Genomic DNA, 12,978 nt, shown 5'->3' with positions numbered 1-12,978 from the left:
AGGGTTGTGGTTGCCTTGGGTTGGTACAGAAGCACAAAATATAATGTACAACATTTCTAGATTATGTCTTCTTTATTTAAGCTTTAGTTCTCCTTTAAAAGGGTGGTTTCTCTTTAAGTTAACTTTTAGTATGTTATAGAATGGTAACTTTTCCCTTTGGTCTTCATTTTTTTTTATATATTTTTTTTAATTATTTGACTTTTTCTTATGACTCTTTCCAGCTCAAATGGGGGGCTGTTGACCCCATCTAAAATAAAAAAAGGTTCCATAAGGCTAAAGATTTATTGTTATTTCTACTTTTCTATTACTTTTGTTTTTTTTTCTGTGCAGGCCCTCTCCTATTCATATTCCAGTCTCTTATTTAAATCAGTGCAGGGTTGCCAGGGGAATTTGGTCCCTGACAACCCGATTGCTGAAATTCCAAACTGGAGAGCCAAAAAACGAAATAACTCATAAACCACAAATAATAAAAAATGAAAACCAATTGCAAATGGTCTCAGAATATCATTCTACATCATACTAAAAATGAAGCTGGCTTCTGCTACATTATTTCAGGAGTCAAAAAGGTGCAGAGAATGAAAACAGACACATTAGGAAAGGGAAATTCCATTTCCCCCCAATGCAGGTGAGTTGTGTGTGACTGTTTATGAACAGTGGCAGGTGAGTGGATAAAGCATTGTTACAAATGAACATTAGATGTTACTTTAATGGCAGTTAGTGGGTAAAGGCACAGCTAGATGCAGCGCCGATCCGCGCCTTTATGCCGCCTGAGGCGGCCTTCCGTTGCCGCCCCGACCCCTCCTCACGGCGCTCACATTTTCTGCGCAGGAGGGGGTCGGGGCGCTGCACGACGCTAGTGCAGAGAGCGCAATTGCGCTCTCTGCACTAGAAGAGCCGAATTTCCGGGTTGAAAACCGGAAATTCGGCTCTTAGTTACCAGGAGCGGCATTTTTGCCGCCCCTGGTAACCAGGGGGGCGCTGCCGCCTGAGGCGAGTGTCTCAACTCGCCTCATTGGTGGAGCGCCCCTGGCTAGATGGCTTAGATACAATTGGGGGTTCAGTCCCTGTAACGCTCCCACAGAGAAGAGTGTTGGTGGGACTAGGGTTAAAGCCATAGGGCAGCAGTAGCAGCAGCAGCAGCACACTCCCCCATCCCTCCCATGGCACAGCCCACTCCCAGCAGCGGATGGCACGCGCATGCGCACTGGCTGCACTGCAGAGTGAAGGGAGCTGCAGAGCCTCTCCTGCATGTCCGCTTGCACCGGACCCCAAGGTAAGAGCCATGGGAAGGGAGACAGGGGCTGTGACGCTCATGTGGAGCAGTGGAGGGCTGAGACTGGGAGGCAAGAGAACACATAGACAGGTGCGTGGTACAGTAGCATAGGGTACCCGGCTGGGTTCGGCAGTAATTGGGTTGTACCAATGCTTGGGGGCGGGGGAGTCCTCGGTCCTGTGTGGGTCCGGGTAGGATGCTGCTGCTGATGCTGCTGGGAATATGGATTGGGAAGAGGGGCTGAATAATAAGGGGGTTGTTCCCAGGTTGTGACTGATGTTTACACCCACATCCAGTGGCTGCCCACGCGTGTCACTCTATGTGTGTGAGAACCCTTCCTGTTCTGCACGCTGATTCCATGCCCAGTGTCAGTCCAGATGTGGATGGACTACATATCCCAGCAGCCATTTGTGAGTCAGCTGCTGCCATCAGACTCTGGGCTGTGTCTGAGCAACAGCCAGTTGGGTCTCAAGATAAGCCAGGGATTCCCCGTACTCTAATGTCTTGCCTCTCTATAGACCAGATGGAAATAAAACTGCTTTATTATATCATTAGAGCACATATTGGCACCATGATTTAGACAAGCAGAACTGTCCAACCTGTAATTCTCATTCTGCTATTGAGCTCCATCTGCCAGTGCTGCGAGGGGATACTGGGAGTTGTAGTGGAACAGGAGATGCTGGCTGAATACTGGACAGACCCAAGACCTTCTTGCCTTACTATACACACCATTTCTACTCACTGCAACTCTTCAACAGTGAAGTAAGAAACTATTGGGGGTCAGAGGAATTCCTTTACTAAGCGGCATACAACTGCCCCTGTGAAAAATAATTGGCCTCATATGTTCGTACCTGCTAGTGCCACCCTAAAAATAGCTCTTATGGACCCTCCCTGGGCATATAATGCCAATAACTTCTTATACAGGATCCAAGCATATTCACAGTGCAGCCCTTCAGCCAACACTTCTAGTTTCCAGGCAGTTAGGGGATGCTGAGAGTTGTAGTCTATTTACCCATTAAATAGTTTGGCATTGGCAAAGCAAGAAAAGGTGAAGGTATGAAGCTGCCAATGCACTGCCAGATCTGCTTGTTTGGTAAGGATCTAAGCCCAATATGGGCCACCCACATGCTGGGTCAATTGGGCTGATATTAGTCAGGCAGGCTCCTCTGTTGGCCCCAGGTCTGGTTTGGAAGGACTGAATCAGCACCTTTAATTGGCCCATGTATGCCCACCTTAACGAGAGGGGCGTCCATATGCACTAAAATATGTAGTCAGGATTGTAGTAATTTACAGCTCCCAGCATCCCCCTGAAACCCATGAGACTCTTCCGAGGATGCTGCGAGTAGTTGTATCTTATCCATTGAAATACGAGGAGTGAATGGCAGCCGTACTGATAATAACATATTACGTATTATTAATATATAACTGTCAGGATAAATGGAGCCTGTAACAGTGTGCAAGTGCAGTAACCCATAGCAACCAGTCACTTGGTTCCCCTTCCCTAACGTACAGCAGGCTGAATAGAGGTGATTGCTGACTGGTTGCTATGGGTTACTGCCCTTTGCACTAGGAATCAGCCCCCCACTGTGTATTGCTATTTTTCTGTAAATAAGCCCGTGATGATAAACCCAGGTTGATTATTGTCTGGCTTAGGATGCTGGGAGTTGCTGTGGAATGCTAGAGGGTGTCTGGTGTTGATCTGAGACTTTAATAAATCCAGAAGTTCTGGGAATGAACAATATTCTTCCTGCACCTGTTACTCCTGTAACCAGATCTAACCTCTGAGAGATTCCGCCTGCAAAGCTCCCTCCACTGTGCCCTGATTTGTAGCACCACTTAACTTACCATAGCCCCCAGCTGTTTACCATTCTGTTTGTTATGGGAACCCTCCGCATAACTGCACTGATCTAACTAGCATTGCCACTTGCCCCTATACAAATGCAACATGCACTACAAACCTGATATTGTGTTTATTTGTTTCCTCTGGGTCACATGATCCTACCACACACTAGTACATACTTAATTGTGACGTCCACCTTTGCAATGACGCTTACTGCTGATAGTAACTGCTGCTCTGAGTCTGTTGGTGCACAAATAGGGGTTAATGTAATACAAGGTGCAACATTTGCACAAGCACAAGCAACCCATAGCAACCAAGGGGAGAGTGGTTTCATTTAATGGACATCTGCTTGAGAGTAAGTATCTGAGCTGGTTGCTCTGGTTGTAAACATTGAGACTTTTACTACGTTTCCCCAAAGATTATTAGCAATTTTGTAGCAGCGTCCATGCGCAGAACTATGTGCCCTCCAAGTTTCTAGTGGCACCCATGTGCAGTCCTCTCTACAGTCCAAGGTTCTAGTGGCACCCCTGTGCAGTCCTCTCTACCTCCCAAGTTTCTAATGGTACCCATGTGCAGTCCTATCTGCCTCCCAAGTTTCTAATGGCACCCATGTGCAGTATTATCTACCTTCCAAGGTTCTAGTGGCACCCATGTGCAGTCCTATCTACTTTCCAAGTTTCTAATGGCACCCTTGTGCAGTCTTATATAACTTCCTAGGTTCTAGTGACACCCATGTGTAGTCCTATCTACCTTCCAAGGTTCTAGTGGCACCCATGTGCAGTCCTATCTATTTCCAAGTTTCTAATGGCACCCTTGTGCAGTCTTATATAACTTCCAAGGTTCTAGTGACACCCATGTGCAGTACTATCTAGCTTCCAAGGTTCTAGTGGCAACCAGGTGCAGTCTTATATAACTTCCAAGGTCCTAGTGACACCCATATGCAGTACTATCTGCCTTCCAAGGTTCTAGTGGCACCCATGTGCAGTCCTATCTAGCTTACAAGTTTCTAATGGCACCCTTGTGCAGTCTTATATAACTTCCAAGGTTCTAGTGGCACCCATGTGCAGTCCTATATACCTTCCAAGGTTCTAGTGGCACCCATGTGCAGTACTATCTGCCTTCCAAATTTTTAATGGGACCCATGAAGAGTCTTTCAAGAAAGTATGGTAGCTCCCAGTCATTTCTATTAAAGGATAAGTAAACCTTGAAAATCAGTGAATGAAAAATTGACGATTGTGTTATTCTAAGCACTTTTGAAATTTACTGTCATTATTTATTTTGTTTTTATCCCAAGATATTAAGGAATACGTGTACTGTTAATATGAATGAGTTTTGTTACAACAGCGCCTCTTATGGAAAAAAAATGTAAAACTTTTCTCAAATGTTTCCTAAGCAGAAGAACATCAGAGCAGCCTCTTTCTTTCTCCTGACAACTTTCTTGACTACTTGGTGGTCAGACTGGTCAGAAACTGACCAGCAGGTTATAACAAAATTCTGTTATAACAAAATTCATTCATATTAACAGTACATGTATCCCTTAATATCTTGTAATAAAAAATAAATAAATAAATTAAAAAAATTGTGAATGTAAATTTCAAAACTGCTTAGAATAGCACCCTATTCAAATTTACATTCACTTATTTTAAAGGTTTACTTATCCTTTAAGCACAATGAGCAAATTTTCAGAAGGCAAGCCTTCTATCAAGGCTTTTTGGGATGCCACATGATGCTCCATTTCTTTATTACTACTATATGCAGGCATATAATTGCTTGAATATCATTCACATCTGTCCCTTCATCATAAGATTTCATTTCTGTAGGTGAGATTACCCAAACAGGAGTAAGACTGCTGGTATGTGTGGGACTGCAGAAGGGAGCCCTTTATGGGAGCCTGTGTAGATAGGGTCCTGGCAGTAACCAAACCAAGGGCCCCAGTACTGCAAGGTACTAAGGACTGTGCCAAAATGTGTCTCTCATTAGAGATTGGATTTCTAGACATGCTCTAAATACAGCTGCATGGTATGCAGAGGTTAAAGGAATACTGTCATGGGAAAACAATTTTTTCCCCCGAAATGCATTAGTTAAAAGTGCTGCTCCAGCAGAATTCTGCACTGAAATCCGTTTCTGAAAAGAGCAAACCGATTTTTTTATATTTAATTTTGAAATCTGACATGGCGCTAGACATATTATCAGTTTCCCAGCTGCTCCAAGTCATGTGACTTGTGCTCTGATAAACTTCAGTCCTACATACTGGTCTGCCAGTCCAGCTAAATACATTTGTAAATATGTGAGTTTGGTGACATTAGTAATTATATGATTTTTCTAGTAAGGAAACAACTCTGCAATATGTTTTATTTTATTGATACTATTAGAAGCCCTTTTATTTGCATTCAAGTTGCACTGCTTTGGGTATGGTCTAAAATATGTAGCCAATAACCCCTACTGATTGATCTGTTTAGGTAGTGTATGTAGAGTAGGGTGATGTGGACAGTGGCATGTGAACTTTTTCATTCAGGGCCCAAACATGCACCCTTACCTGTATAAAGTCAGAGCTTTGTGCTAGCATAAGTATTGGGAATAAAGAGGAATCCATTACCCAGGGCTGTTTGGTAACGGGAGCTTTTGCAAATGGAACTAAATAAGTATATATTTATTTATTTATCACCAAGCAGTCTGGCAGGTTCCACACCGGAATACTTATAAATACTGAGATTACTGTAAAGAATATCTTATTGCCAGTGTATCCTTAAAAGAGAGATCAAGATGTTTTTTATTTTGGCATAAACTTAAGGAAATGTCATTCTGAGCAACATTTTCAGCAATTTTTAAGTTAATTGCAGTTAAAGGGGTGGTTCACCTTTAAGTTAACGTTTAGCATGTTATAGAATGGCTAATTTTAAGCAACCTTTCAATTGGTCTTCATTTTTTATAGTTTTTTAGTTATTTACTTTCTTCTTCTGACTCTTTCCAGAAGTTAATGACCCTATCTGAAAAACAAATGCCCTGTAAGGCTACTGATTTATTCTTCTATTGCTAATTGCTATATTGCTAAATTTTATTACTGGTTTTTCTTTTCAGGTCCTCTCCTATTCATAGTCTCTTATGCAAATCAGTGCATGGTTGCTAGGATAATTTGGACCCTAGCAACCAGATTGCTGAATTTGCAAACAGGAGAGCTGCTGCTGCAATTGCAATTACCCTTACACATGACCAAAAAAATAAAAAAAAATATAGGAATGTAAGTTGCTTTGACTGACAGTTTCTCACATCAATACTTTGATTTTGGGTAGAGTTCCCCTTTTTTTTTTTGCTTTGGACCTCCCCTTTTATTATAGACACATACAGTACATGTCTTACATCTTCTCTGAAAGCTTCTCTAAGGTCAAATACATTGTTACATTGAAATAGAATTCCGCATCTCAAAAAGATCTTTATTTGGACTTCATAGAGCTTGAGCCAGACTCTATGTAAACGAGGGTCATTGTACACTGTACTTACTGTAAGTGGGGGAGTGATGACGTTCAGGGAACAATAGAGGCCTGGTGTGGGTATAAAGGGTGGGCAGTAATCGTTGTGCTGAACTGACAGATATATGGATTATCTGTCATCACAGGAATCTTGTACAGCGCAGCTATGTTAGACAGTATATTATGAAAGGACTACTGTCCACCCAGACTCTACCATTCATGTTCTATCCTATTCACAGTCATTCTGATAAAAGGACCACATTTAGATGTGTCTGCATTTACTGAACCAACCCTGCCCTCCCATAATGCTTTGTGCGTCATTTACACTGACAAAAAATGTGCAACTACGACTCAACTGAAGCTTCTACAGCATGAAACAAACTATTATTTTCACATTCGGTAATAGTGACTATATTTTGTACGACTAATATATATTGGATCGTAAGCACCCCATGGGCAGGGCCTGTTGGCCATGACGTTCAGTACAATCGCTGTAAAGCATTGTGGGGTTGACTTACCCTTTAAGCCTACCCTTCTGTATAACTATAGCTGCGCAGAGCAAAGCGAACAGCATTCTTCTGTTTCCTTGATTTCGGCAGTTGCTGCAAAGGAGCAGTAGCCAATAATGAAGCAAGTAATGTAAGTGAATAGTAATTACATTTTATTTAACTGCGCTTAAATTAGCAATAGAAGAAGTGCACATTTTGTATTTCACTAAGCAGCTCTTTTCATTAATACAACCTGCAGAAAGTGTGCTTCCCACTGATCAGAAATGGAAAGTGCTGCCTGTAGAAATAGAAATACAGTATGCAACTTGCAAACATGATTGCTGATTGCAGTCTTTTCTTGCACTTTGCACATTGCATTCTGCGTGGTAACGGACCCTTCAAGTGTGCATACTCCTGGTAGGCATTTTCAGAAGAGGTGCAAGGGATAAGGGTCTTAATGGGAGGTAGTCCTTTGTGCATTTAGGGAGAGAGGGTTCTGTGCAGGAGCCCTACGGCTATTTCTACACTTTCATTGTCCTTTAATAATTATTGTACTTTGTTAGAATTTTGGGTTGAAAGGGGGCCTGTCACACAGATATACAAAGCTGTATAATAAAAGTCATCTTCAAATTAAACATCAAATCCAAATTCTTTTTTGTTATCTAAGCGTTCATAGCCATTGTAAATGCATTTCAAAACTTCATCTGTCAATCGAATATTACCTGCCACATAGAGACAGTGCAGGCAATTACTTTCACTTTCCATTCAGCACTTCCTAGATGTCACTGCACTCCCCACATTCCCCCTCTCTCTTCACTATTTAACTGTGTAACCAGGACATGGGGATGAACACAAGGTTCCCCCATTCTGTTGCACAGACAAGACTTTGAGATGACCGAGTCGGCAGCTTATTGGCCTGTGTGTGGGGCCATCTGTTCATTGATGCGGTCCTGCAAAACCGCCCGTATTTCTTCTATTCTGATCCAATCAGAATTCTGATCCCTAGGGCCCATGATCGGATTAGCCCTATATTGTCCACATCAATGTGGGCATATCAGGGAGAGATCCGCTCATTTGGCAACATCGCCATCGCTCTGTGTATGGCCACCTTTAATAATAATGTCCCCAAAATGGCTCCTGCCTGCTTGCTATAATAATAAGTTCCCAGACTGAAGGAAACAAGTTTCAAATAACTGATATAGTGCAATTAAAGTTAATTTTGCTTGACTAACAGGATAAAATAGGATTTGTAATAATTTTTTTGGGTGACGTGTCCCCTTTAATGTAATAAGCGACTGAGAGTTTGTTTCAAATGGAGTTACTCATTTCAACTACTTTTGAGAGGATATATCTCTTTGCTTGCTAGGGGTTATTATACTGGAGCAAAATTATGACATGCAACGCCCATGAGATGGTAAACACCATTGCAAAAAAACTTTTTTTTTAAAGAAAAAATAAAGTAAGCTGTAGGCATTTGTTTGCTAAACAAAGCAGGTTATTTTAAACAGAAATATAGCATTATTCTTCACATGGCTTCACAAAATGTTTACAGGTATGGGACCTGTTATCCAGAATGCTCTGGACCATAACTTAGATAAGGAGTCTTTCCATAATTTGGATCTCCGTATCTTAAGTCTACTAGAAAATCATGTAAACATTAAATAAACCCAATAGGTTGGTTTTGCTTCCAATAAGGATTAATTCTATTTTAGCTGGGATCAAGTACAAGCTACTGTTTTATTATTACAGAGAAAAAGGAAATCATTTTTAAAAAATGTGAATTATTTGATTAAAAAAGGAGTGTATGGAACATGAACTTCCTATAATTCTGAGCTTTTCGGATAACGGGTTTCCGGATAACGGATCCCGTACCTGTTTATTACTTTATTTCTTTAGCTAATTTGACAAAAGAACAGCTGAGGTGGCTAATTTCTGTTAGGAAATCAATTTAGTATTAACGCAGAGAGGTGAGTTCTGTGAATTTTCCGCATGGTTTTCCAGGAGATTACATTTAGATAGGTTTCACCGTGTAACATAAGCAACAAATGGGAGACAAGTCATTCCACCCTTGAGCGGCTTCTTCTTTCGTTGTTACAAATCCAATACACGTTTCCAGCGCGGTATCCAGTCGATGCAACTTTTTTACAGGAACCTTCCATAGAAAATAAGGGAGATGTTTGTGAAAATGTTATAAAAGTCATAAAATAAATAAATTGTTTGCAGTGGCCATATTTATTATACTCTTGACTTTTCTTACATCCCCCTTGGTGTCTTTGTTGAGGGACAAGCCTGTTGGGAGACTACAGTGTAGAGATACTTGTTGGGTACATATCCATTTTGGATTAAAAATGTACTTACCCTATTCTTAATTAGACACGTTAAGATGCAGTATTAATACAGGCATGGGACCTGTTATGCAGAATGTTTGGGACCAGGGGTTTTCCAGATAAGGAGACTCTCTGTAATTTTGACCCCTATACCTTAAAGGGATACTGTCATGGGAAAAAAAAATTTTTTCAAACTAAATCAGTTAATAGTGCTGCTCCAGCAGAATTCTGCACTGAAATCCATTTCTCAAAAGAGCAAACAGATTTTTTTATATTTAATTTTGAAATCTGACATGGGGCTAGACATTTTGTCAATTTCCCAGCTGCCCCTGGTCATGTGACTTGTGCCTGCACTTTAGGAGAGAAATGCTTTCTGGCAGGCTGCTGTTTTTCCTTCTCAATGTAACTGAATGTGTCTCAGTGGGACATGGGTTTTTACTATTGAGTGCTGTTCTCAGATCTTCCAGGCAGCTGTAATCTTGTGTTAGGGAGCTGTTATCTGGTTACCTTCCCATTGTTCTTTTGTTTGGCTGCTGGGGGGGAAAAGGGAGGGGGGTGATATCACTCCAACTTGCAGTACAGCAGTAAAGAGTGATTGAAGTTTATCAGAGCACAAGTCACATGACTTGGGGCAGCTGGGAAATTGACAAAATGTCTAGCCCCATGTCAGATTTCAAAATTGAATATAAAAAAAATCTGTTTGCTCTTTTGAGAAATGGATTTCAGTGCAGAATTCTGCTGGAGCAGCACTATTAACTGATTCATTTTGAAAAAAATGTTTTTTCCCATGACAGTATCCCTTTAAGTTTACTAAAAAATCAATTAAACATTAAATAAACCCGATAGGATTCTTTTGCCTCCAATAAGGATTAATTATATCTTAGTTGGGATCAAGTACAAGGTACTTTTTTTATTACAGATAAAAAGGAAATCAGTTTTACAAATCAGAATTATTTGATTAAAATGGAGTCTATGGGAAAGGGCCTTCCCGTAATTGGGGACTGCCTGGATAGCAGGTTTCTGCTGCTAGGTCCAGACTGAGAATTAAAATAGGCCCTGGCATTTCAGTTACACAGAGGCCCAATCAGCCCACAGAGAGGCCCAAACAGCCCTCTAAATACTGACTTTCTATGGCACCTAATAGCAGCCCCTCTGGCATTTGCCAGAACCCACAGATTGCCAGTCCGGGCTGGTCTGCATAACAAATCCCATACCAGTACAGTTTTTATTATTAATATAGATAAAAGAAAATCAGTTTTAAAAAGGAGATCCAATTTCAAGGGATCCGATACCTTGGTTCATCTGCAGCGACAGTGTAAGGATATAGGCATTGTTATTGGATTGACTATTAGATCCAGCAGCAACACATTTTCTTGATTGTGCAAGTGAGATTTGAATAAAAGCAGGCTTGGATCACTGTCTGTTGTATCTTGTATCAGGCAGGAATGTAGTCTATAAACTTCTATAAGAGCTGGAAATACCGGGCCTTTATTTGTTGCCATGTGCCTTTGCAGGTCCAGAATTAAGCACTAAAACTGGAACACTTGTGAATGCAGTGGCGTTTGGATTCAGCAGCACTCTATTTATGAGGCTTGGCCTGAGGGTTGGCAAATGGGTGTCCCCTTGATCTCATGTATAGATCTGCCACCTGACTAGTATTTTACCAGCCTGGCCCGAAAACAACGATGCTTGATGCCAATGTTATTAATAGGGGCTGCCCCAGACAACCCTTGCCTTCAAGTTAACTTTTAGTATGTTATAGAATAGCTAATTCTTAGCAACTTTTCAATTGGCCTTCATTTTTTTTCCACTTTTTATTACTTCTCTTTCTATTCAAGCCCTCTCCTATTCACATCCCAGTCTCTTATTCCAATCAGTGCATGGTTGCTAGGGTAACTTGGACCCTAGCAACTGGATTGCTGAAATTGCAAGCCGGAGAGCTGCTGAATAAAAAGCTAAATATCTCAAAAACCACAAAAAATAAAACATGAAAACCTACTGCAAATTGTCTCAGAATATCACTATCTACATTATATTCGAAGTGAATTTGAAGGTGAACTACTGCTTTAAACAGAACAATTTTCCAGAATTTGTGTCAGCACGTTATAAAGTCAAGTTATATAGATATAGATATAAGCAAGCAGTTTATATAGTTTATAGAAAGGTTTGGGGACCTGTGTTGTAACAGTTCCTTATACATTCATTTCTATGTCCCACATTGTGCTGGAAACCAGATCTCTATTCTATTAGTTCACCTGTCCATCATTGCTGCCTATTTCCCTTGCTCCTTCCGGTGTAAACTGCTGACTTAACAGTATCCCACACTGGGAAGGCCCTTTATACGTGAAATGGCTTTTATCCTACAGAATGGCACGCTTCCAGGCAGTATTGGCTGAGAGATGTAGCGAGCGAGAGCAGTGCAGGGACATAGCACCAGGGGAAGAAATCAATACACACACTGTTAATGCTTCTTAATAACTCTGCTAATATGTGTTGAACTGCTTCCAAACCTCCTAGTGAGAAGTGTGGATGATATACTACTTATAGCTGTGATACTGACATCCCAGCGAGGTGAATGTGCACACATTAAAAAGGATACATATTGCCAGTGCTCTTTTAAAGAAGATGCAAACCCTCATATTATTGTAAAACTGCTTAGAGCAGGCTTCTAAGCGCTTTTCAATTTACATGAATTAATTGTTTTCTAGTTTTCAAGATATTATCAATTTTAAAGCACGAATATAATCAGTTTGAAACATCGCCACCTGCTGGTCTTTCTGGCCATCTGTCACTAAAGTTGGCTAAGGACAGGGGCACACAAAGCTACTGGGGGAGATTAGTTGACAAACCGATTCTTCTTCTGGCGACTTATCTCCCCGAACTGCCTCGCTGCTGGCTAGAATCTAAATCATTGGCGGGATGGGACTCTAAATCATTGGCGGGATGGGTTTTGTTTTCCGAATTCGCCTGAAGTTTCCTCGTGAGGAAAACGAAGTGCTTCAAGTGCCATTCCGCCGACGATTTAGATTCTAGTCGGTGGGAGGCAGTTTGGGGAGATTAGTCGGCTGAAGAAGAAGAAGCGATTGACTAATTCTCCCCCAGTAGCTTTGTGTGCCCCTGCCCTTAGGGCAGAGACACACGTGGAGATTCCGGGAGATTAGTCGCCTGGGGACAAATCACCTCTCCTTCGGGCAACTAATCTAGAATGTAAATCGCCAGCGGGATGGCACTCAGATCACTTTATTTTCCGAAGTTGCCTCAAGAGGAAACTTCGGGCTACTTCGGAAAACAAATCGCTCAGAGTGCCTTCCTGCCGGCTTTGCAAGCAGTTCGGGGAGATTAGTCGCCTGCACAAGAGGCGATTTGTCACCGGGCGACTAAATCTCCCCAAATCTCCACGTGTGTCTCTGCCCTAAAAGTGAATTTCCCTGTGATGTTGCTCTGCTTAGTAAGGAGAGAAGAGATGTCTGACATGTTTTTTGTCATCTCAGGAAGGTTATTTAAAACTCTTTTTATTAGACTGCTAATATCTTACACCAAACAGGACAGGGGATTAAGCAAAAAAACACCCGCTCAGTGGCCG

At 41.5% G+C, this 12,978-nt stretch overlaps 1 protein-coding gene across 2 annotated transcripts in view; it reads left to right on the top strand.

The window, feature by feature from the left end:
- The first annotated feature begins 1,137 nt into the window (after nucleotides 1-1,137).
- LOC108698377 (wiskott-Aldrich syndrome protein family member 3) overlaps nucleotides 1,138-12,978 on the top strand; it is a 45,105-nt gene continuing 33,264 nt past the window's right edge. For both annotated transcript variants that reach the window (XM_018229810.2, XM_018229809.2), the window contains exon 1: nucleotides 1,138-1,273. The gene's annotated coding sequence lies outside the window, so the exon portion shown is untranslated. The remainder of the gene's footprint in view (nucleotides 1,274-12,978) is intronic.

The sequence above is a fragment of the Xenopus laevis genome, chromosome 8L, assembly GCF_017654675.1.
Source record: "Xenopus laevis strain J_2021 chromosome 8L, Xenopus_laevis_v10.1, whole genome shotgun sequence".
Classification (NCBI taxonomy): Eukaryota; Metazoa; Chordata; class Amphibia; order Anura; family Pipidae; genus Xenopus; species Xenopus laevis.
The sequence above is the reverse complement of the archived record's forward strand: the minus strand, read 5'-3'. Positions and strand labels throughout refer to the sequence as shown.